At 41.2% G+C, this 25,133-nt stretch overlaps 1 pseudogene; it reads right to left on the bottom strand.

The window, feature by feature from the left end:
- Positions 1–1,547: 1,547 nt before the first annotated feature.
- Positions 1,548–1,728, bottom strand: LOC118089575 (U4 spliceosomal RNA; annotated as a pseudogene).
- Positions 1,729–25,133: the final 23,405 nt, after the last annotated feature.

Here is a 25,133-nt window from a genome sequence, read left to right as displayed (position 1 = left end):
AATTCCTTGAAGGTAAGCTGAAAGACGTTGTAGTCAATGTTGTACTTTGAATTAAATCCCCTCCCCACAAGAAAAAATAAACAATAGGGTTTGTTTAGACTTTTTGTACTTATTAGTTTTGCTGCTGATTTTCAGATATTTTCCAGTTCTCTCTCTCTCTTTTTTTCCTCTCTCTATAATGGGCCTGCAAGACAGAGCTGTTCCGCCTGGCCTTTGGGTTGGATTCAGTCTGACCCCTGTGTTTTCCTCCCTCATGGTTTGGATTTATGGACTACTTAAAATGAGGCTACATTTTAAATTTTAATATTGTATTTTAATCTGTATTTTAATTGTTTTCTTTTTTTATGTCTTATTGTAATTCTATTGGTGTTAGCTGCCTTGAGCCCGTTTTTGACTGGGGAGGGTGGGGTATAAATAAAAATTTATATTATTATTATTATTATTATTATTATTATTATTATTAAGGGTTGGCAGACAGGTAAGCAAAGCGGTAATCAATTTACTTACTGCATTCCTGGCATATTTTTTTTAAAAAAGAGGTTAACACTTGTGGAAGTGCCAAAAATAAATTACTCAGAGACTGAATTAAATATATGCTATGCGAAATACAAATTTGGCAGCTTTAAAACACAAAGATGGGCAACCATTTGCCAATGTAGGTTAATCTGATACAGATGGAATTCAGAATTTTGCATGAGAACGTTTACATGATTTAATAGGACTGCCCAGATTCATAGTGGCCCCAGCAAATTATCATGAACAACAGCAAAAGATTATTCGCTGATAAGACAAGCAGTAACTGACCCCGTGTAATGCCACTACTGGCCCCAGGTACTGGTTTTAAGAAGGTTGGTAGAGATGTGAGACATGGAAAGAAGAAGTTGCCTGATCAGCAATCAGCTTGAATACACTGCTAGTGGGTAAGGCTGCAGCTAGTCAGATGCTATAACCTCCCAGACCTTTCCCAGTCACTTATAAGCCTCAGAGGATGTCATGGAAAGGAGGCAGAAGAGAAGGCAAAACTGAACCTTGGAGTATAAAGGAGCTGGGAGCTGGAAGGGAGAGGGAATAATAATAGTTTCTTACAGAATTATTGAAAAATTAATTATTCCGTGTGTGAAGCAACATAAACACTCAAAACTGTTGCAGAAATGCCAAATATATCATACATACATACATACATACATACATACATACATAATTTTATTTGTACAGTCGTACCTCCGTTCATGTAACCCTCTGGTTACGTAAACTTCGGGATGCACACATGGCAAACATGGAAGTATTTTACCGGGTTTTGCCCCGCGTGCATGCGCAGAAGCGGTCCTCAGGTTGCGGAAACCTCGGTATCCGATGGGACCTCTGGGACGGATCCCATCCGCAACCGGAGGTACCACTGTATGCTGCCATTCCACAGTTCAAACCACGCTCAAGGTGGTTTACAGCATGGAAAAGATACATAACTACAACATAACAAAAGCAGCCATTACCAACAAATAAAACATTAAAAAAATACACAACCGATTTCCACATATGTCACAACAAATTCTCAAAGAAAGATACCAAAAAACCCAACAACAGCAACAGCCCCCCAACACCCCCAGTCTGTTCAGCAACCTCAACTTTGGTATCTGGAGTCCTCTCAGGCTAAGTAGGAAAGTTTTCAATTAGCAATAATCATGCCTTGAATTAACCTCATTGGCTATGATATTGCCACTGCCTCCGTGCAGAAAGGTTGCTTGGTTTGAATTGGAACGATTGTCCCTTTGATGGTAGACAATTCTTTCCCCATGTGAGCCTTTAGGAAAGTCAGCCTAGATTATTATGATTATAATTTCTGAGAAAGGCCATTCACTCCAAGAAATAATTTTGCTAGTCAGGATTATCCAGATGTTGTGGCTGATGTGCAGAAACTTACTTTGCCTGCTGCATCACCTCAGCTGCAAGAAGAGGGAAACCATCAGTCATCCCCAGTTGAGGAGTCCTGCCACCAGTTGGCCATCTGCTTTTTTTGGTTGGTTGGTGGTTGTTTCACTCATTGATAAATAATACAGAGCGGATGCAAATGCCCTTGCAAATCTGTTAAAGAGCCCCAAGAGGAGAAAAGCCACGAGGGGTTCTAATGGGGGAATGGAATAGACAGATCAGAGAAGTGAAATTGGAGTTACAGAACGAGTATAAGAATAAGAATACTTTTATTAATTGTATGCCCCCCATGTGCCTGGGTTTCCCCAGCCACTCTGGGCAGCTCCCAATATTAAAAACACGATAAAACATCAAACGTTAAAATCTCCCCTAAACAGGGCTGCCTTAAGGTGTCTTCTAAAAATCAGATGGTTGTTTATTTCCTTGACATCTGATGGGAGGGTGTTCTACATTTGATGGGAGGAAACTTTCCCCTTTGCCACTGCTTCTCCATTCTAAATCTCCTCTTGGCAAATCAGCTCCTGTTTGCTCGCTTTAAAAGCATCAGCGTGTTGCTACCCGTTCCACAAGCAATGCTTTAGTTTGCTTCTAGGAGGAGGAAACTAGTGAGGAAATCAGAATGGCCAGAAGCAGAAGGTCCCAGCATGGCCGGAAGGAACCAGTAATGAAATCATGATTAATCTGAACATTAAGAAGTCACAGAGTCCTGAAAAAGAAGGTGTTCCCATGAGTAACGATGATCGTCTCCAAATTGAAGGATAAGACCCCGTGCCTGTTCAGAAATCTCTCTACCCCATTGCCTCATTTTCTCCCCTGCAACTGTATATCACTGCCTGATCATGTGGCTCAGCTTCTTGGCTTTATCTCTGCACAAGGACAAGCACAGCAAGAGTCCTTATTAGCACCATGCAGACAGAAGCAACATTTGTAAATCAACCGGATAGATTGGGTTAGAGAGTGAGCTGCATCTGATTCAAGCACCCCAGCATCTGTAGGAGCAGAGGAACACAAAGACTGGATTTTTGGCCTTTGTGGCATGGCTGGTAATTTTTACCTTCTTTCCTTTCTTTCGGAGAAAAAAAGGCTGATTCTTCACTACTGAAATGAGAAAAATGGGGAATCAAAACAGAGTTGGGGGTTGTTGTTTTTTTACTGCTGTTCTATTGCACAGTTCAATGCAGTGTTGCCATGCCATGCCATGCCTTGGTTTTTGAGAGATAACCATTCTCATATATCCAACATGTTTCAGTCTAATTAATTCATTAAGGGGTTAATACCAGAGAGTAGGCTGTCATGCCAGGCTTAGCTATGTCACTTCCCTTACTTTGGGAGAAAATAAGTAATCAAGCTTATGGTTCCCCTTCAGTCTACCTGAGAAGCTGAGTGTGTGAAGATGTTTGAGCTGGTTGCTCCAGCTCAACCACATGGCTCTCTCAAGCCACTACTGAGTGGCACAATAATCTAGGAACTTTTACTACTTTGTAACTAAACTAAGTTTTACTGCTTATGCAAAAAAAAAAAGACTGATGTATGGATAAGCACATGAACCCTGACCTTTGAAGAGTTTGTAAGTAAACCAATTTTTAACTTACCAAACATAAGTTTTCCTGTACTGGGAGAAGAGGGAAAATTTGGAACTCACTTGAAAGGGCATATTTTAAAGGTCTAGCAGCCTAAATTTCCATAATTTGCTTTGCTGCATATTTTGTGACTTTTAAATCTCTCCTGGGTTCTCACACCAAAGAGCACTTGCCCCAAACTTGGATCTTGGTATTCAGGAATTCTTATTTCTATATTACTATTGCACCAACAGTTTTCTCCTCCTTTTTCCTGTTATAAAACACTGGGATGAATAGCATTAGCCAAGAGTGAAAGTGCACTAGCAGTTAGAATCAAGTCATTCATTTTTACATGTGATGAATTTATTCTTCTTCTTTCAAAAGAAATAAAGTAGTGGGGAGGAGGAGTTGAATATATATATAGGGAAGGACATTCCCTCTGGGCCATTTCCAAGGCTTTACAATGTAGCCAGGCTTATGATTTCAGCACTGCTGTTTAAATTGGTGGCAATGCTCTTTAAAATATAGGGAGGAAAGGAAACTAGAACTATATAAACCCTAATGGTAAGCCACCTTTTGAAAATTACTAGCTTTTGGGCTCAACACTGTGTGATTTGCTAAAAAATTCTCTTCCTTATTTGGGGGCAGAGGTCCATGCCAAAGTCATAGGGGTTTGGCTTCTTGCTGGTAAAAAGATCAATTCCAAAAGGTGGCACCAGTTAATCAAGAGAGATCTCTTTTTCATCTCTAAGTCAGGAGCGGACTTTAACCAGTGTAGAACCAGTCAGAAAGTGTGGAATGGCACCTTGAAATGCCATCTTCTAAGCAGGCTCAGCTGAAAAGAATGGAGGTTGTGCAAAGATGTCCTGAATGACTCCTATTCATTTTTTCAGAGCTCGTTGAAGCTGAATTCTCTTTATAGCCTCTCTGGATGTTGTTCTGCCAGGGCGAAACCCCACACACAACCATTTTAAAGACTAACCTTTACTAAATATGAACAGAGGAAATCGTACACCAGCATGCTGCATGTTTACAACAAAAGACACACCCTGTAGCATGTCACCATATGAGCCACCCACCGTCATCAACTACTTCTGAATCTTCAAATGCCACAGCTCAAATTTACAAAATTATCCTCAGATAATTCCTCCTACTTATTCCTCCTACTTATTTCCTTGTTGTTGTTGTTTTGTCGTTTAGTTGTGTCCGACTCTTCGTGACCCCATGGACCAGAGCACGCCAGGCACTCCTGTCTTCCACTGCCTCCCGCAGTTTGGTCAAACTCATGTTCGTAGCTTCGAGAACACTGTCCAACCATCTCGTCCTCTGTTGTCCCCTTCTCTTTGTGCCCTCAATCTTTCCCAACATCAGGGTCTTTTCCAGGGAGTCTTTTCTTCTCATGAGGTGGCCAAAGTATTGGAGCCTCAGCTTCACGATCTGTCCTTCCAGTGAGCACTCAGGGCTGATTTCCTTCAGAATGGATAGGTCTGACCTTCTTGCAGTCCATGGGACTCTCAAGAGTCTCCTCCAGCACCAGAATTCAAAAGCATCAATTCTTCGGCGATCAGCCTTCTTTATGGTCCAGCTCTCACTTCCATACATCACTACTGGGAAAACCATAGCTTTAACTATACGGACCTTTGTCGGCAAGATGATGTCTCTGCTTTTTAAGATGCTGTCTAGGTTTGTCATTGCTTTTCTCCCAAGAAGCAGGCGTCTTTTAATTTCGTGACTGCTGTCACCATCTGCAGTGATCAAGGAGCCCAAGAAAGTAAAATCTCTCACTGCCTCCATTTCTTCCCCTTCTATTTGCCAGGAGGTGATGGGACCAGTGGCCATGATCTTGGTTTTTTTAATAATAATAATAATAATAATTTATTATTTATACCCCGCCCATCTGGCCGGGTTCCCCCAGCCACTCTGGGCGGCTTCCAAAAAAACAGATGTTGAGCTTCAGACCACATTTTGCGCTCTCCTCTTTCACCCTCATTAAAAGGTTCTTTAATTCCTCCTCACTTTCTGCCATCAAGGTTGTGTCATCTGCATATCTGAGGTTGTTGATATTTCTTCCGGCAATCTTAATTCTGGCTTGGGATTCATCTAGTCCAGCCTTTCACATGATGAATTCTGCATATAAGTTAAATAAGCAGGGAGACAATATACAACCTTGTCATACTCCTTTCCCACTTATTTCCTTATGTTCCCCTAAAATACTATGTATGTGCAAGAATGCTTACACTCAGTTTAGTAATAGAGTGGTAGCTTGGTTCTCAGACGCCTTGGTTTTCAAATGCCAAAAACCCGGAAGTAAGTGTTCCGGTTTTCGAACATTTTTCTGGAAGCCGAATGTCCGATGCGGATGTCAGCTATTGTTTCTGGGGCACCTGCACCAATCGGAAGCTGTGCCTTGGATTTTGAACATTTCAGAAGTCAAACTGACTTCCGGAACAGATTAAATTTGGCGCTTTTGTTGTTACTATTTTTTGTGGGTTTTTTTTTAAAGGCTTTTTCAGTTAATTTGTTTTTGTCACTGTGTGGAACCCAGTTCAGCTACTGATTGATTGATTATGTGACTGCAGAAATGGATAAAAGCCCCCCATTCAAACAATGACTATCATCAGTGCAGGTAAGATATTTTTTTTTAATATTATCATCTACAATACTGTCTTATTTATTTTATAGCACAGTACACTGATTATTGCTTTCAGTTTATGGATCAATGGCCTTGTTAGATAGTAAAAATCATGTTAAATTCCTGTTTTAGGGTTGTTTTTAAAAGTCTGGAACGTATTAATGCATTTTGGATTACTTTCTATGGGAAAGTGTGCCTTGGTTTTGGAACGCTTTGGACAAAAATGGGGAGGGTCAGCTGGGAGGGAAGTGAAAAATGTGCCTATTTTCACATGAGGAATGTTGGAGGGTATGTCAATCCCTTATCAAACCATTTAAACTTGTGATTTGATGAACTGATCCATCACCTTAAAAAGAAAGACAAACTATCATGTAATCTTTGAGTGACACATCTATCTATATCAGGCATCCCCAAACTTCAGCCCTCCAGATGTTTTGGACTACAATTCCCATCATCCCTGACCACTGGTCCTCTTAGCTAGGGATCATGGGAGTTGTAGGCCAAAACATCTGGAGGGCCGCAGTTTGGGGATGCCTGATCTATATGCACAAGATCATTTGAGTTAACTAGAGCATTTAACTCCAGCTAAACAGGAGAGAAACAATTAGAAACAAATGTTAAGTCTGATTGAAATCCGCTTTCCCTTTTTCTTTTGTTTTACAGCAGGCATTCAAAGTTGTCATTAAATTAATAATAAAACTCTCCCAGACAGTTTGCTGTCCCAAATGGTGAATTTTACATGATTCCTCATCTTGGAGAGTTATAGATCTAATTATAGAACATTAGTTGGAAATTGGAACGTTAATTAGAAAATATAAAAGGCTAAATGATAAACACAAGTGGACCCAGAGTGATAAGACATTTATATCATGCTGCTTTGTTGTGGGTCTTCAATAAATAAAAGAAGGGGACTTTGTGAATCAGTTTAAAAAGGGAATGATTTCCATATGTCAGTGGATGCACAAAGGCACAGATGTACTCAAAATGTTCTGATTTTTTTTTAAGAGAAAGTTTTCAGAGAATTGTCACTTTAATGTCAAACTGTTCAAAAAAGAGGGGAGGAAAGTTAGAAAGAGGCTAGACCCTCCTCCTCCTCACGACAGCACTACAAAAACCGTGTGTCCTCACCATTTTACAAACCACTGTGAGGCCAGGCAAAATGATCCCATAAGCAGAATACACCTAGAAATGGACTTCTGGAGGAAAATAAACAACCCCTTGTAAAACATGATCAAGACTTTTATAAACTAAAGGGGCATAGGAGTGTGCCTTAACTTAAGGCAAGTAGCAAAAAGATTTCCTGCCAGGGTAAATTTCTAAATTTTATGTACTATATATTTGGGGAAACTGTTTGTCTGTTTGCTATGCAAATGGACACCTCTTTAGATTTCATGACAAAGAAAAAAAAGAAAGAGAGAGAGAGAGAGAGAGAGAGAAAGAAAATCCTTTATTGTTCCTGAGGATCAAAGCACAGGTTTTTGCCTTCGTTTAGTTTCAGTTGGACACCATTTTGAATCAATATGGATGGAATCTTTGAAACTGCCCTGTTTTATTTTGTAGAATTACCAAGCAATGTTTGATATTAGGCTGCTAGAATTTAAATCTTGGCCTATGTGATCTACCTGATGAGATCTATCAATGTGCCACATTTCAAATGAATCTGAGAGAAATTGTCAAAAAGTACAGGAAGTCAAAAAGTTCTGGAAATTGATACATTGATTCTTCTCATTTGTGCAGGCGTTTCATAGATTTCTTTCCAATTTTTAGTGAAAACTACTGATGTACTTCATTCAGACTTCAGCAAGTGTCCTGTTCTCATGGAGTTCTGAACAGAGGTCGAAAAGTTATTAAGGTTTCCTTGACATAGTTCTTTCCACCCAGGGTGGCCCTGCTCTCAGACCCAGTGCATCACACAGGACTGGACGTCAGTGGGCTCCTCCTCTTTGGCTGCTCTCCAATAGCCATTACAAGACACACAAGGGAGACGGCCAGCAGCAGAGGCTATGGAGAGGCAATGGGATGGTCCCTTGCAGCAGCCACTGTTCTTTGGGACAAGCGCCAGCTCATCTTCCTCCCCAAGTTCAGCAGCAGCTGCACTGATGGAGGAAATAGGGACAGTCCAGGATCAAATCAGAAGACCGGTGGCTTTTGTAATTCCAGGACTGTCCCTGGAAAATTGAGACACTTGGAGGGTATGCAATTTAGACTCTGGGCAGGGAATGTGGAGGGCTGGAAGCCAGATAAAAGGGACATGTCAGAGGTGGCAGGTCTTGCTTGCATGCCCCCACTCCTTGGGTGTGTTTCTTTCCATGTGACTAGACCGAACTCCAGAATGGAGCTATTGTGAATTATAGAAGTGTGTGTTAGTAACACTCATTGTCTGCATTTGCTGTGACACATAAAAAAAAACACTCAATCCACCTCGATATATAACTGTGCTGGTCACCCAGAAGAAAGGAAAAGGATTAATGTTAATGCGATGAGGTCAGTTCACATGCCCCTAATCATTCCACTTATTTACTCTCATTCGCCATGTGAATATGCTAATTATTTCTGAGACGCAGATCAGTGTGTGTGTGTGTGTGTCTTCTCATAAGAGACACAGTTCTGTAAACAGTTTGTCTGGTATTGCAACAGATATTCAGGAGTAAATCTTCTGGTTCTCTGCGTTTGATGGCCATTGAAGGAAACTTCATACGAAATATTAGACTTTATTTACTGCAGACCTTTCCGTTCTTAAGAATTTTAAATTAACTGCAGAATTGCTTCAGATCACCCCTTCGGCACAACATAATTTTATTGAGAATTACAGAGGGTGAAAAAATTTACATACACACAAGCACTAGGCTAAAGGAGCAATTAAATGCTAATGGAAACAGCTCTAGTATGTTCTTCTAAAGCCCTTGCTAATGCATTTATGATGTGTTTTTCTCTGCAGGTTCTTTCTTTCATTTGTAAATTCAAATAAAGCGGGAGAGACTAAATTGGTTAAAGAGAATGGAAAGGTCCTGACACCAATCAGCCCAGTACGTAACACAGCACACGCAATGAATGTGATTGAGCCACAAAAGCAGAATTCTCAACCACTTTGGAGTAAATGCTATTTCTTATTTTAAAAAAAAACATGCCGGTACTCATTTCAACATAACAGTAACCTGAAGTGCTGGTAACCTTCTTTATTCTAAGTGGGCTTCCGTGGAAGCCATCCAAAATGCCTATTTATAAATACATCTCAGATTGGGCACCAGAAGAAAAACTCGCACCCTCTGTTAGCGCTATATATATATATGCAAAAGTTATCATTCCATGTCCACCCCTGATGTTGATGTTGAGCAGGATGATAGCACATGAAAAGGGGGGAGTTAAACCTTCTCTTTCACCCAATCATGAACCATTTCCAAATCAATGCTCCATCAGGCACACACATGTCAATTACATTTTTTGGGGGGGGGGGAGTTTCTATTGGCAACAGTGGGAATTTTCTTTCTAAGCATAATTGCTGCTTGTTTTGTTCTCAGTCTCTGCCTTAGTGCAGAATTTGCCCTTTTTTAAAAACACTGCTGCACACTGGTTTGACCCTCATGTTTGGGCTTTCTATACAACCCAATATCTCTTTATTTAATTACAGGCATGAATATATAAGTTTGGACACTCCACTTTAGATCTTGTTTCCCATCTGCTGGTCAATCACCCTAAACATCTGTTTTCCATCCTCATCACTTTCACAAATTTTTGCCTATAATTTTGCTTTTTCTAAAAAAAACCCCACCCCTCTTTAAATAGCATTTTAATATCATCTAAATCTTTATTTTCTCCCAATATATGCCTTTAAATGTGTATTTTGATTCTCCCCCCCCCCATTGCCAAGAACTATGTTACAACATTGCAAAATACCCGGACGGCTACATTTCAATCCACAAATTAGTCCCAGATGTGCAGATTAGGTAAATTCAAATGAGAATTCACAAAGGTGGAATTCTTCAAGTTTCTTTAATTCGATTTAGATAGATCTGTTTGGAGTGCTTTCCATTCTTTTTGGGTTTTCCCATCGTCCTGAATATGTCACCCATAAAACCCTCTGGTGTTTTTCTTAAACAATTGTATTAAAAATGATTGGCAGTTATTTTATAGATCTATTGCCTGATTAATTGGTAACACATTTTTAATTGACCAAATTAACCTATTGATTAACTGTCACAGTCTTAATATTATGATGTTGTGAGCAAGCAATCTATACCTCTTTAATATCAGAAATATTCATCATTTCTTTTAGCGTATACCAACCTATACCAGGCTTTCTTCCTTTTTCTTCTTCTTCTTGAGGGGGATTACAAAATTCTCTGGCTTGCTCTCCCACATCCTGTTAGTAATGCATAAATGTGAAGAAATCAAATCATTATTGATTTACAACACAGATAATTATATAGATGAATGTATGATAAGGCTTCCTAATAGAATTCTGTCAATCTATTCCAAGCACATCTTTCCCATTATGTGTTTGCCGACACTATATGATGGAATTCTGCCAGTGACATTTGAGTGATAGTGACTTTGATTTCAAAGGAAATGTTTCAGGTTCATTTCATTACCTTAGAAAAGTAAAAGCAAATTTGCCTTGTAAAAAGCAATTACTTCTTAGCTGACCAGTGCACAATAGCAATATAAAAAAGATTTCTCATTCCGCTATTCAAATCCTGAACTAGCAAACCAGTGTTTGATTTTGCTTTAAACCAATTTTACCTTGTTTGAATTGCAAAACCATTTAATCTTCATAAAGTAGGTTATTATAATGGAGATCATATTGTATTGGTACCTTATACTGGCTGTGGGACAAACAAGAATCTATTTTTGTTTTCCATGCTTCATCTTTGGGGAGGGAAGCAACAGTATTAAATATGCAACATTTGCATTTATTCTGGCTCTCATGCAAGGCTGAGAAGTTTGCAAGTCTTTAGAATCGAAGAAAAATATTAACTAATAATGATATCGGCTTCGGTTTCAGGCTCTGGGGACAGGTACAATGTCACTTTGTCCCGCTACAGAGCTGATTCTAAATGCATTCTAGTAGGAATTGCCACTGAATGGTGTATCTTTCTCCATAAATATCCATCTCTCACCAAGGATGGTAATACTGTTGTGGGAAGGAACGGTGTAGTTTGGCAGCACTTATACATTTCCTGCACATACACATTGCTGGAGTAGGGGCAGTCAGTGGGAATCTCACATGACTGAAATGTATGGATAAAGCATATAATAAATAAAGGAAATAAATCTCATAACCATGGCTTCTCGGCTTATTGACATTCCAGAAGTCCTATAGCAGTCATTATATTGTTATAGATTGGGGAACACCCCCCCCCAAAAAAACCTTAGAAATTAATAAATGGTAGGATTTCCATTATTTTGGGAAGTGAAGGGAGAAATGCAAGCTGCAATTGAATTCCTGAACCCAACGTGGGGCTTGAACCCCCGACGCTGAGATAAAGAGTCTCATGTACTACTGACCCTAGGAGCCAACCCCTAGGTGCCAAGGTCACTTCTGTCCCCCCTTAAAATATTTGAGGGGGCTGCCCCCCCCCGGTTGATGAACATTGCCATTCAAATGGTGTGTGTGTGTGTGTGTGTGTGTGTGTGTGTGTGTGTGTGTGTGTCGTGTCATGCGAAGTTGGCACCCCTGTTATCGACAGTAGCCCAGATTCCATAGGTGACAATGCTGGTACACACACATTGTGTACTTCCAGAATAGAATAGAATAGAATAGAATAGAATAGAAATAACAAAATTTCTTGGTTGCTGTATCAACTCAGTTAAGACACTCCACATGAATTTAAATACTAATAAGCACAATACAATACAGAACAATAAACAAATAAAATAAAATGACTTAAAAGTCCAGAATTTCCACTTAAGGCCAAAAATGCTCTAGGAAAGAAACTGTTCTTGAGATGGCTCTTTCTCGCTTTCATTGTTCTATATCAGGCATCCCCAAACTTTGGCCCTCCAGATGTTTTGGACTACAATTCCTATCATCCCTGACTACTGGTCCTGTTAGCTAGGGATCATGGGAGTTGTAGGCCAAAACATCTGGAGGGCCGCAGTTTGGGGATGCCAGTTCTATATCTCCGTCCCAATAGCAGCAGCTCAAAGAAAGGATGACCAGGATGCGATGAGTCTCTTGATATGTCTAGTGCCTTTCTATGGCACCTGATGGTATAAATATGTTCTAAGGTAGAATGAGAACAACTAATGATACTCTGCTGTTTTGATAATTCTACGCAACACTGTCCTATCCCAACAATTGCAGCTTCCGTACCACACACATAAGCCATACATGAGCATGCTCTCTATGGCACAGTGATAGAAAGCAAGCAGCAACTTTTGCGGAAGGTGATTTTTCCTTAAAATTCTCAAAAAAATACAGGTTTTTTGAGATGCTATAGGACACTTCAGGGGTAAGTATGGACAAACCTGTCCATTTCCATTTCTCCCAGGTTGTCATTCCCACCCTCATTCTTAAGTTTCTCACATTCCTTCACCAGTTTGCCTTTTAAAAAAGTCTCGAGACTTTCTCAGCATTGTTGTGGGAATTTCTCCTAATATGCACACATTTTTAATGCAATTTTGCCTAATATAGACATGCTTCCCCAAGCCATTTCCTCTAATACCTTTCTGTAAAGACACCTTTATCTACACTTCATCCTAATTCTTTTGCTTGGAGAACTGCATTGCAAAATTCAAGGGTTGCAATCTTCAAATGATAGCCGCATTTCAGCAATTGTATTTTGTTGGAAAATGTGGATTAGGTTGATCCCCATTAACATGCAACTTGAATTGAACTGCTCCTCAATCCCAAATCAGAGGTAATTTATACTACATTCAACTGGGTTTCTTGCCCAGTAGGCATGGCCAGAATTTCAGGCTTTATCTCCTTTTTATGTTGCCATACAGAATCGGGGGGGGGGGTACTCTCAGCTATTAATTGGGTGGCAGCTGCTATAGGAAATCTCTTATTTTTAAGGATTTTGAAAAAGAACTCAGTATGTAAAACACACTGCAGAATATATTCCAAGTATACCAAGTTTCCAGGATGCAGGATCAAGATGCAGGGAAATGCTGTTCTGTAGATCAGCCTTCACCCAATTTGTGCCCATCAGATTTTTGTACTACAACTCCCATCAGCCCCAGTTGGCATGGCCAATGATCAGGGACAATGGGAGCTAAGACTGGGAAGACAGAACGGTAAGTTTCACCCAGTAGAAGTGAAATGGACAAGTGGGTAGGTGTAAGAAAGTTGACTTTTAGTGAGAATGTGATATTATTTCTGCTGCTTCCAAATCTATGTTTCATCTAGCCACTTTCAATTAAAATTTGATTTTAAATAATCCCAGGTATTTGACTTTAAATACTAAAGAATGTGGTTCTCTGCTTTCTTTTCAGCTGCTGAAATAGCAGCTGTAGCAGCTGAACATGTGTGTGTGTGTGTGTGTTTGCTTTTAATTAACCCTTTATATGTGTGTTCCAGCAGAAGTTAAATTTTCAGTCTGGCTGAGATAGGTTATATAAATTCCAAAATCCCAGGGATGTAAACTTGCAATCTTTTATGAGTTGGAAAGAGAGAAATTCCTCTCATCGGAATATATTTTAGCAGATGAGTAGGCAGAGCATTAGTCAGGATGTGAAGTGTCCACAGTCTAGCAATCCATATAAAGAAAGGAAGACATGTAAATTTACCAGGGTTATGTTGGAAGTCAGCATATCACAATTTGTTGTTCTTACTCCCATCTTGAGCCGCAGTCAGTTCCTCTCTGCTGAATGATAAATGTCTGAAAGGGTGACAGTATCGAAAGAGAACTTGGCCCCTGAATCAGAAGAAATGTCAAGTGAAGCTGTGTATCATCTGCATAGGAACAAAAATAGACTAATAGTGGCTACAAATGATATCTCGGAGCAACACTAGATAAATATTAAACAACGGGGGACCCTGCATTTGCGAAAGGCAGATGCCCATAAATCGCGCCAAACTGCCGAATTAATCCAGAAAGATTTTTTAAAAAGTGAACCCAAGGAAGTGAAATATTAGACAAATTCTGCTGTTTGAGATATTGTCCTCGGCTAAAAATATTGATTGGGCTAACTTCCCCATATATGACTGTTGAGAAGATGAATATATTAAACCCCATGGGTAGCTTAGATCATGATTAGAGTGGCAGGGATTACAGACAAACCTACATTTCTTGTAAGGAGAAGTCACAATAACTTTGCCATTGTTGTGCAGAACTGGGGGAAAGAACTGTAGGTGATATAAGGAGAAGAGCTTGAGAGATGAACCTTTGAAGCTGCCTTATGCCCAATCAGATCTACAGTCCATCTAGTTCTTTATTGTCTTTTCTGGGTGACAGCTTTAGTCCAAAGCCTCAAGTAGGGGGTCTTCACAGCCCATCACCTGATATCTATCTATCTGTCATCTATCATCTATCTATCTATCTACCTATCTATCATCTATCATCTATCTATTTTCTATGAGCTAGAAAATGAGGCTACATTCCAACAGCCTTTATTTGGATTTCCTGACTTTTCAGTGATACATTTTATATTATATTGCACATAGCATAGCAGGCACTTCTGGAAATCTAATGGAATCTAGTGGAAAATTTGTGCTCATTTCCATGTTAATTGCTTCGAAAGAAAAAAAAAACAAATCAACAGTATGGACAAAGGGGATGTGACCTACCCAAGTGGTACGGCTTCATAGAGATACCTATCATTTAACTAAATGCTGAAAATATTCAGACAAGAATGGTAGTAACCACAAAGCAGAAATCAAAAGGCTGTAGACATGTTTCATACATATAGCTGCCATGTTGGTGTGATTGATCTTTATAGCACTCCTGAACAAAGCTCACAAATATTATTCTTGCAGGATTCCTCTTCCCACCCCCAGTATGTTTGCTGCATTGCTAATACGATTACATAGGTGAACATTCTGATTCACTGTGAATTTCTGCTATGCACACAGTATAAGTAGGCCCTTTGTTGAGTCAGAACCCAAGAAACTCTCTTTGCATAAAATGCTATTCTATTGGGGTCAAGTGAAGTAAAAAGACATTTCATGTAGACATATCAGGTCGTGAAAATATTCCTTTCCTGAAGACTAATATTTTCCCCAGAAATCCTACTCAAGCAGCTTATGACTCCCTGTAAATTTGGAAAACTAATTCATATCTATAATTTTATATCAAATACATCTATTGTCAAAGCTGCACTCATAATTGGAATATGCAAAAATCATGAGCAATTATTCATAAATAGGATCTCTATTTCACTTACTTCTGAGTAGGCATGCATAGATCACGTGGTAAATCTGGCACTGCAATACAAAACTAGAAAAGTACGGCTCTTTGGAAGTGCTAAAATTGAATTTTCACAGGTTGTACGAAAGCAATTGCAACAACGATTCCGGAAGCTTTTGCATAATAATACAACAATATGATCTAGGCAATATGATGGCAGCCAAAACGAAAGCTTTGCACTGTTTGAGCGGAATAAGATGGATGCTCATTAAATGTTTGATTTAAAAGTTCAAAGCAAAGTACATTGAGAAATCAAGCTGTCCACAGGTATGAAACACTTTTTGAAGAGAGGTGGAAAGTGAGTGACTAACACCATATTCAGCTGTGGGAAGAGAATAATATAATGAGATCTTTAAAAGGAAAAAGGCTATCACATCAGAGAGGTGAAGATTAAGGTAGCAGGAGACACCAAGAAACGTTTTTCCCCATGTTGAATTTAATGTTAATGGGAAAAGGCCCTGCTTGGCAACCAATGAAAATGAAAAACCGTATGTTTATACAGCAAAAATATCTTAGTCAAAACAAAAATCCCAGATATGCTTCATAGGTCATTAAGTATCTATTATAAACAGTGACACAGAGGCAAAGGCTCCTTTAAGAATGAGTGTATTCCTTTCACTATGCCCCCTCCCTCTTTGTCTTCTCTGATGATCTGGCCAGCAAGATAATAATGAACAGTAATTGGTATTTGCTTTAGTCTGCACCATGAACATCTGTCCTCCATAAACTGGGCTCAGATGGGCAACTCATTCTTAGAATGATTGAACAGCAATCAAATAATAAATTTCACCAATTGGATGACCCAGTTCATTATTAGATTATTTACTTGGAAATAACATTTACCATATTCCATTAAAAAAAATCTGATTCTCTGAGTATCAGTGAATTGCAGCTCATAGCTGTGTTTGGATAACTAGGATGTGCTTATATGTACAGAAGAGACCTCAATCCATTCCTCATTTATACACAAGACTAACTTTTTTTTGTTTCATTTCAGTTTTTTGGAAGTAATTTGGAGCTTTGGCTATCGTGATCTAGAGTGGGGACACCAAACCATGGGCAGGACTGCACATGTAAGATTTGTGATTTGAGCTTATCGATCCTTCCTCCAGCTCAAATGCAATGGACTCCTGCAATGTGCTCTACATGGGGCTACCTTTGAAGGTGACCCAGAAACTACAACTAATTCAGAATGCGGCAGCTAGACTGGTGACTGGCAGTGGCCGCCGAGACCATATAACACCAGTCCTGAAAGACCTACTGGTACATTGGCTCCCAGTACGTTTCCGAGCACAATTCAAAGTGCTGGTGCTGATCTTTAAAACCCTAAATGGCCTTGGTCCAGTATACCTGAAACATAGCTGCCAAGTCTCCCGTATTCCCCGGGAAACATCCGTTTTTCCAGCTGTTTCCCGCTGGCAGCCCAGATTTTTTTTTTTAAAAAAACCGTAAATCCCCCAGATTCTTACCAGCCCGGGGAGGCTCCTTCTGCGCATGTCTGGAGTCTCTGGACATGCGCAGAAGCGATTTCTGGCACGGCAGCCATTTTTGAAATGGGCAGAGCATGCGTAGAAGCAACTTCCGGTGCTGCTCTGCCCAGTTCATAAATGGCCGCAGCGTGACTTCCAGTGCCAATTGCAGATTTTTCAATCTGGAAGTTGGCACCTATGACCTGAAGGAGTGTCTCCACCCCCACCGTTCAGCGCGGACACTGAGGTCCAGCGCCGAGGGCTTTCTGGCGGTCCCTTCACTACGAGAAGTGAGGTTGCCGGGAACCAGGCAGAGGGCCTTCTTGGTAGTGGCACCCCCCTGTGGAACGCTCTCCCTTCAGATGTCAAGGAAATAAGCAACTATCTGGCTTTTAGAAGACATCTGAAGGCAGCCCTGTTTAGGGAAGTTGTATTACTACTACTACTACTACTACTACTACTACTAACCTATTTGCCACCATTATTCCAGGACCCTTGTTAGATTCTGTGTGTTGTGGTTCAGATGACAACCTTATCAGATTATAGCAGCTCAGGTTGGTTAAGAAGCTTGCACTGGCACACTATGGTGACATTATCACAGGTTCAGTTGACTCCTGTCCATGCATGGGTTGGCCTAAAATCACTGGGGGAATTATTGCCTCTTGGCAGACTACAATGTTAGGCAAGCCATCCATACCTGCTTCATTCTCAGAAGCCACTACACAGATTCAGTGCCTATGGGAACTGACTTACTGACTTACAATAGGGGCTGCAGTTTTGAATATTCAGAAGTATAATCTGCCATGAACTGACAGGACACCAAGGAAGGGGAAGAGGTTTCTGTTGAGGGATGTAGCCACGATTGGTACAAACCAGGACAAGCTGAAGACAGGGAAGGAGAGAGTGGGGACTTTAGAGTGAAGATTACTTCTAAGTTAGTGAGCATGGAATGAGAGATTTAGCCAATCAATATAGCTCTAATTGACATATCATTATTAGTATCTTATATGTGTTTCACTTTACAATGTGCTTCATTTTATTAACAATAAAGATAAATTGCTAACATTTATATGTGGAACGCGGGTGGCGCTGTGGGTTAAACCACAGAGCCTAGGGCTCGCCGATCAGAAGGTCGGCGATTCGAATCCCCACGACGGGGTGGGCTCCCGTTGCTCAATCCCAGCTCCTGCCAACCTAGCAGTTCGAAAGCACGTCAAAGTGCAAGTAGGTAAATAGGTACGGCTACAGCGGGAAGGTAAACGGTGTTTCCATGTGCTGCTCTGGTTCGCCAGAAGTGGCTTTGTCATTCTGCCCATATGACCTGGAAGCTGTACGCCAGCTCCCTCGGCCAATAGAGCAAGATGAGCGCCGCAACCCCAGAGTCGGTCACGACTGGACCTAATGGTCAGGGGTCCCTTTACCTTTACCTTTACCTTTATATGTGGCAAAGTTTAATAGCAATTCATAATCTATATGCATCAGGAACTGCAAACTTCAAATTGTTATTTGAAAGTCTATTTGACCCCCAACTAGAACAGAACTGAATAACAATCAAACCAGATTAGTACTTCAAAATAATAATTCCTTCTAACAGAAAATATGCTTGGTGCACATGGTGGAGAAATAATGTCATGCTAGGAGGCAAATATTGACTTTGGTGATGTATATACACACAAAAAATGGAGATGCTTCAAAAGGTTATACTGGAGGAAAGCTTTTGTCTTGGTTTATAATATTGGATTTGTAACGTGTATGCCTGATTCCAAATTGTAATGGGGTCAGTTTGCCCATCATTGAACATAATGCAAGGCATCCCAGTATAACTGTCTCCCCCTTGGTGTGTTAAATAATATTTGTGGGACGTATTGCATGGAAGTACCTGCTGACAATATAATAGTCTTTTCTGTGGAGTCATTTAGCAACGTTGCACTGTTCCAAATGGTCACCATCGACAATAGCCTACTGTGAAAATAAAAACAGTTTTCTTCTTCTCTCTGGTTGTTCGGAGGGAATCTCAATGAAATTTAAACATGGATTTAAAACATGTTTCTGCTGTCACCAAATTACTCTTTGCTGTGCCTGACTGCAGGCAGTCAGAGCCATTTGGATGATCAGTACAGAATTTGTGCAACAAATTGAGGGGGGGGGGGAAATCAAATGACAATTAAATGCTAATGACAATTAAACTTTCTGACAACAGAATTTCTAAGCTGTCAGAGCACAACAGTTCGTGCTAATTAATAAGAAATATGCTCATTTATTTGTTTATTCCAGGATTATTGCCTTTGCCTTCAAAGGACTTCCATTCCAAAGGTGTCCTTAAAAGAGATAAAAGAAAAATAACTTAAGGGATGATGGTGCATTAAAAATAAAAAAATAAGAGAAGCATAAAACCTATTTGTCGGGGAATAAAGCTGTTTAAAGCCTTTTCATTTTAACAAAATATATTTATTGTTGGTTATTATATTAACAATGCATATGATCGATATACAATGTGAAAGGAGCTGTTGCAGAGCTCAATTAAACTTTACATAGGAGACACATCTGGTTTGACCTTAAGTCTCTAAGTGGAAACCAGTATGCCCAGGTTGCTTATTTTTGTTGTTTATATTTCCTCTGTGATAACTCCTTCCTCCTGCTCAAGGCATGGTAAGGGAAGGAAAAGAGGACAGCCCCATAGAAACCCCCACCTCAACCCACACTGTGGCTCCAATGTGTGGGCCAGTTAGCCATCTGCTGCCCCAAGTAAATCTGTCCCTTAGTGGGGCGAAAGGTTTTTGAAGATTTTTTTAATAAAAAAACCCTCTATTTTAACATAAAGCGAAAATTTAATTTTAAAAAGATTGGAAGGTTCTCTGCATGCAAAAGAAGCTGCTTGCGATGGAGCAATGTCCACACAAGATCAGATTCCCTTCATTTAACAGCTGTTATGCAGGCTGACCATGTCAGATGGCTCTGGGATCTCAACCTGAACTGTAGAGATCTAGGGCTGACTCAAACTGGCTTGAACGGAGGCCAGATCCATCCAAACAAGCCCAATGTGCCTCAGGATTTGGGGTCCAGTCGAATCTGGTCCACAGCCCTAACAAGCAACCTACAGGAAGTCTGCAGCCAGCACTAAGCAAATGTGCTGTAAGGAAAAGATATGTTAAACCTTATTTCAGGCTTCCTCAACATCCTCCCTCCAGATGTTTTTGGCCTACAACTCCCATGATCCCTAGGTGATGCGCCACCCAGCCTGGCCGTAGGGCCGGCCCTGGGTAGATAGGAATGTCTCCTGGTTGTGGTCTGATTTCAGAATGAGATCTCCACTTCTGGGATTAAATGGTTAGAATATCTAACTGTACAGATGGCTGCCATGGCAATGTCTCACCTGTAGCCTTCAGGTACATGGATTGGGAGCATGCATGGATGAGCACATGAGAGCATCTGTCCACATCATAAGGCATCCTATAAACTTGGCACGAGGAAAACCTACTGATCGTTTGGTGTGATGGCAGCTTCTCTGGCAGCATTCTTGTGGAATTTTTTAAGCTATGTGCTTTCTGTGCATAACAATATCTTGAGTAAAATTCACAAAGGTATTCAATTATTGGGAGAAAATGTTAAAAGTTCAGAAGCCATTAAGATTGTTATGAGTGCTGCTATTCACTTTATGCAAGATTCTCAAGAGCAAGCTGAGTATAAGAGGACAGGTAGCTCAAGCTAGCTTTTCTCTGATTCTTTCAAGCTCCTTTCAATATTTTTCTACACTGGCAAGAAAAGACATTTCAAATAAAGCTATGGAGTCAGTTCTAACACACTGTTATTTAAATAAGAATGAAGAAAGCAAAATGAGAGCATTTGTATTAAGTGAATGAAAAGTACAGAACATTCCTTTACTATATTAAGAAGAGAAAGAAAACCACAGGTTTATCTTAAGGAGGGAAAGTATAGCCTTATGGGGACAAAATTCAGATGCTATGGCTGTGATGTGGGAACCATGGCTGCACTATTTCTGGGTTCAGTAACGGGAACCAAGAACGGGGAATGGTTTTATATATAAAAAAGCTTTATTCAGAGAAGTCCCTAAGGCCCTCACACCCCCAGAAACAACAACAGCTATGGACATTACAATGGGACTAGCAAAACAGTAATATTCCTGACTGAGATCCAGCAGTGATGGAGAAGACAACTCTGTGCAATATATATAGCAACCCTTTCTTTTCTCAGAGGTGAACACAGCAAAGTCTATGAAAGAATGGGAGATCATGCATTGGCTTAAGAAGTATGGTCCCCTAAGGAGGACCCTTCAAATGTGTACTGAATTTCGCATTTGGTAGAATTCTACTCCATTATAATACTCATTATTATTTATTAAATTTCTATACCTCCCTTCGTCCTAGATCCCAGGGCAGTTCACAAGACAGAAATATCTACAATGGGTAGTGGAAGCAGCTTCATGGGACATCCCAGTTGCATTCTGTAATACCAGAAGCAGCTCAGGGATCGTAGTTGAAGGAGATGGAATGAAAGGCACCCCAAGGAAGTAGTGTAAAGACTATTTGTCATGCAGTCCAAGGATAGGATCTGGTAGGTATAGTGATGAAAGTTCCAAACTAGGAGTGGGGAGCCCCTGGTTCAAATCTCCACTCAGCCACCAAGTTCTTTGGGGGACACTGGCCTTATCACCATATCTTCAAGGGTAGCCTACCACACGGGGTTGTTGTAAGGTTGAAATTAAGTGAAAGGTCATATCTACTTCTCTGAAATTCTTGCAGGATGGAAATGATAAGGATGATTATGATATCCACACTATTTCAGGTTCGAAGAATAAATCTATTGTTGTCAAGGGAAGGTGATTTGTTGCTGCATTGTCATCATAATCATCATCAATAACAACACACACAGAGACAGATAATATAAGTCGATATTATAGAATGTAGCAAAATAAATTTCCAACAACACCATGCATTTCAAGCAGGAAGAAAAGCATTTGAAAACTATGTCAGACGTATAGGGACTGTACGTATGCCATTTCTCTGCCTTCACTACATACATATTTTTGAAAGCATCAAAATGTAGACCATCATATTTTAAATATGTTTTCTATAGACACAGATTATACATATACACACATGGGCCCCAGCTACCTCTGTATTTTGTCTTTAATAATAACAGCAATGAAAGGATAATGGTCAAATTATCCTTTGTTCTCATAAAATCTTTTGAAATCCAAGGGGTTTTGTGTGTGTCTGAGTAATGGTTTAAGAAGAGTATTTAAATATTAAACATACCAGGGAGGGGAGGAAATCAATGGATTAAATCAGACCCAGTTTCATAATCATAATGCACCATGTTTAGAGCTCAATGGGGGTTTTATGTTTTGTTTTGTTCCTATAGTGTGCTTAGCACTCACTTTCCAGAGGGTGCCTTGCATTTTAAAATAGACTCAGTTTCATTACTTTAGATGTTTCTTCTCTTATGAAAAAAAAAATAGACACTCAGATATATATCTTTATTTTAATTTCCCGGATAGCAAACCCCCAGTGGGATAATCTCCTAGCAATCCATATGTGAAGACAGTTTTTCAGCTCAGCAAATCCCCAAGTTATTTGATTTGATCTCAGAACAATTTAATTGAAACAACGGAAAGCTATAAAGTATAGTCCTTACACACGCGCTCGTTAAGGTTAATGAAAGATAGTTTAAAAAGAATGAAAACAGCTTTATGGCCAATAGGTGAGCCCATACTCATATTCAATAAATCCAGGATTTTCTTTCTGCAAACAGCATATTAAATGCAGTCTCAGGATTCAGTTAAGATTGTTTTATGTCAAAGGCAATGGATTGCCATGGAACTAAATGCACGAAAGACAGCCTTATAGGCAATGTTACGGAGCAGAATTTCTGGTAAATGTTTTGGAAAATTGGAATCGCCATCCAAAGACCTGCCCAAGGGACCTGGCTTGCAGAGGCAGGTAGAAATATGTATAATAAAGGAACGGATAAATAAAATATTTTCACCCTAATCCAGTGAAGATGGTATATGTGCATCTCCTACTGGACCAGGAAGCAGAGGTTTGCTTTGCATTTCCTTGCCAGCAGATCTAGAAAGAAAGAAGAGGGGAAATATTGAAGTGGTATCAGATGAGATAACACTCATCTAGTTCACTCTGAATTCCCATCCTCAGGGTGGACTTAACCATTTGGGCTGAACGAAAGATGCCACCTTACTGTTAGCTAAAGGCTCAGTTTATGGTAAAGGCAATACGAGGTTAACTTGTCTGCATCACCATTCTTTGATTCCATTAGGTCTGGGTGGGTCAGCTGGGTAAACTTCAATGGGGTCCTGTTCCCCATTTCCCATTCCCTGGAGACTCCAATAGAGAGCATTACATGTTAAGGAGGACCAATGGGCACTCTATCAAATGACAGGGCAGGTGTTACATGGAGCAGAGTCTTTTCACTGGTGGTACCCATTGCATACCTCGCTCTTCCCAGACCTGCTCCCTTTTGGCCTGTATTTTGGAGCTTTATAATTTAGGAAGACTTTGGAAGAACTGGTTGACAAGTTTTATCAGATGCTGAGGTGTGAGCAGATTTTATTTGCTGCTGTTCTGGGCTTCTGATGCACCAGGGTTTACACCAGCGTAATAGAGTTGGCCAGGATGCCAGAAGGGATACAGTTTATGAGCTTTCTCCATTATCTGCACAGCAAGGGGCAAAGGCTGAGCTGAAGCATTCCCTGCTAGTTACCTGCTTTCAGCAATAGGGGTTGCTGTTTGGTAGTACCCAGTTGGTTAGCTGTCAGATTCTAGAGCTTCCTATTGGTGGCTCTTAAGTAATTCACAAAATACAGAATCCATTCATAAAACACAGTGTTCATCCATAAAGCAGTAACATAAATCTCCATTGCTACATATTGGGCATATATTTCAGCGATTGAACATGCAAGTTTATGGCCATGCTGTAGTGTAGTTCTTATGTTTCTCCTAAAATAAGACACGTCTTATATTTATTTTTGCTCCAAAAAAACACACCACGGCTTATTTTCAGGGGATGTCTTATTTTTTTGTGTTAAGCTTTTTTATTTTTTACCGGTATTAAGCTTTCAGAGAGTTTTGCTGGGTCGGGGCTCCGTGCGGCGCGCGCTGCTGTCCTTGCCGGCTCCAGCTCAGTCAGGGCTCGGCGCTCGGAGGGGTGTGTGGGTTAATTGCCAAGCAAAGAGCGGCTGCTGCGGCGACTACCCCCCGCCCCTTGTCAGCAGCCGGCTGCCCGGATCACTACTGCCTTTGTTACAAGCTTGCAGAGAAGCAGCTGCCCCTCTAAAATCCGTTGCTCGGGGTGCAGCGTCTGCAAAGCCTTGGCTGCAGAGCAGGGTCTCTAAGCAAGCGAACAGCGGCGCGCCCATTCAAGATGCCCAAGCAAAGAGCAGCGGCGACTGCCGCCTCACCGTGCACACTGCCGCCGCCTCCTGTTGTAGCAACCCCAGCTCCGTTGAGCCGCTTCGCCCGGCGGGATGAAATGGAGGACAAACGCCGAATGAATAAGCGCTTAACCGGCGCCCTCTCTCCCCCCGGCCCCAGCAGTCGAGCGTGCATCGACTGCTAAAGAGGCTTCGCATTCAAAACGGCGTACCGGTAGCTGCACCGCCGAGCAATAACAGGCTGCAATCCCTGGCGCGTTTACCTGGGCGAAATCTCCGTGCAACTTGGCGGGACTTGCTTCCGTGTAAAGCGTGCACAGAGTCGGGCTGCAGGGGGCTTTGCTTTTTTGAATGAGGGGCGGGCGGGTGGGTGTCAGAATCAGATCCAGGCTGCCTTTTTCCAAGTATCCACGTTTCTCGCCAGGATCTTGCACCGAGTCTTTACCGGCTCCCGCTGTGTCGGGGCTCGGCGCAGCACGCGCTGCTGTCCTTGCCGGCTCCAGCTCGGCGCCCCGACTGAGTGGGACCCGGTAAAGACAGCAGCGCGCGCCGCGCCGAGTCCCGACCCAGTGGGAGCCGGCAAGGACAGCAGTGCACGCTGCGCCGAGCCGCAACTAAGCGGGACCCAGCAAGAGCAGCAGCACGCGCCGCGCCGAGCCCCGACTCAGCGGGAGCCGGCAAGGACAGCAGCGCGCGCTGCGCCGAGCCCCTGCTGACCGGGACCTGGCAAAGAGCAGCACGCACCGCGCCAAGTCCCGACCCAGCGGGACCTAGGAGAGACAGCAGCGC

The sequence above is a fragment of the Zootoca vivipara genome, chromosome 7 (genome assembly GCF_965207765.1).
Source record: "Zootoca vivipara chromosome 7, rZooViv2.hap1.1, whole genome shotgun sequence".
Taxonomy (NCBI): domain Eukaryota; kingdom Metazoa; phylum Chordata; class Lepidosauria; order Squamata; family Lacertidae; genus Zootoca; species Zootoca vivipara.
This window is presented reverse-complemented; position numbering and strand designations above follow the sequence as displayed.